The sequence below is a fragment of the Nerophis ophidion genome, linkage group LG07 (genome assembly GCF_033978795.1).
Source record: "Nerophis ophidion isolate RoL-2023_Sa linkage group LG07, RoL_Noph_v1.0, whole genome shotgun sequence".
Classification (NCBI taxonomy): Eukaryota; Metazoa; Chordata; class Actinopteri; order Syngnathiformes; family Syngnathidae; genus Nerophis; species Nerophis ophidion.
In genome coordinates this window covers 32447486-32448648 of record NC_084617.1, presented here as the reverse complement: position 1 = coordinate 32448648, position 1163 = coordinate 32447486, and positions in this window count along the sequence as shown.

Sequence of the window (1163 nt, the reverse complement as noted above, 5' to 3'; positions counted from 1 at the left end):
AGCATATACTACCACCACCATGCTTGACTGTATACATGGTGTTCCTGGGATTAAAGGCCTCACCTTTTCTCCTCCAAACATATTGCTGGGTATTGTGGCAAAACAACTCTATTTTGTTTAATCTGAGCACAGAACTTTCGACCAGAATGTCTTATCTTTGTCCATGTAATCAGCAGCAAGCTTTGGACGGGTTTTAAGGTGTAGCTTCTGGAGCAAAGGTTTCCTTCTTGCGTGGTAGCCTCTCAGTCCATGGTGATGCAAAACACGCTTTGACTGGACAATGGCACCTGTGTTCCAGCAGCTTCCAATTCATTAGAGAGCTGTTTTTGGTGGTTCTTTGTTGACTTTTGATTATCCTGACCGATTTTCTCTCAGCAGTAGGAGATTGCTTGCGTTTTTTTCCTGATCGTGGCACTGACAAAACTGTTCCATGCACTTTATACTTACAAACAATTGTTCTTGGGACCTTAAACTGCTTTGAAATGGCTCCAAGTGACTTTCCTGACTTGTTCAAGTCAATTATTCGTTTTTTTTAGATCTGTGCTGAGTTCCTCTGACTTTCCTACTGACGTGTTTGTAACCAAGTCTAATGACTGCATCACATGAGCAATATTTAAAAGGGCTCAGAGAAGTCAACAGGTGTCGTCAATCATATTCGCTCACATGAAGTGAAGAGGCCATTAATCTAATTGGATTCGATTGTAACTTTTCTACATCACCAAAATTGATCTTGTATGTTGCTGTATGTATACTTTTGACCAAGCAGATTTGCTAAAATTTTCAGTAGACCCATAATAAATTCATAAAAGAAGCAAACTTCATGAATGTTTTTTGTGACCAGCAAGTATGTGCTTTAATCACTATCACAAAAAAGTAAGAGTTGTAGAAATGATTGGAAACTCAAGACAGCCACGACATTATGTTCTTTACAAGTGTATGTAAACTTTTGACCACGACTTTATATGGTATTGTCACTAAAGTCCATATAATAACTTTTATATGGACTGGGGTCTTAAATAGTCACTACTACATGTTGATACTATATAGTATTGTCACTAAAGTCAACACAAATCATTTGTGCTACTGACTCATTTCTGTTTCAGGAGCACAGAAACATGTTGGTGGTTGCAACCTTCCAGGAGAGAAATTTCCACTTGCTTGCA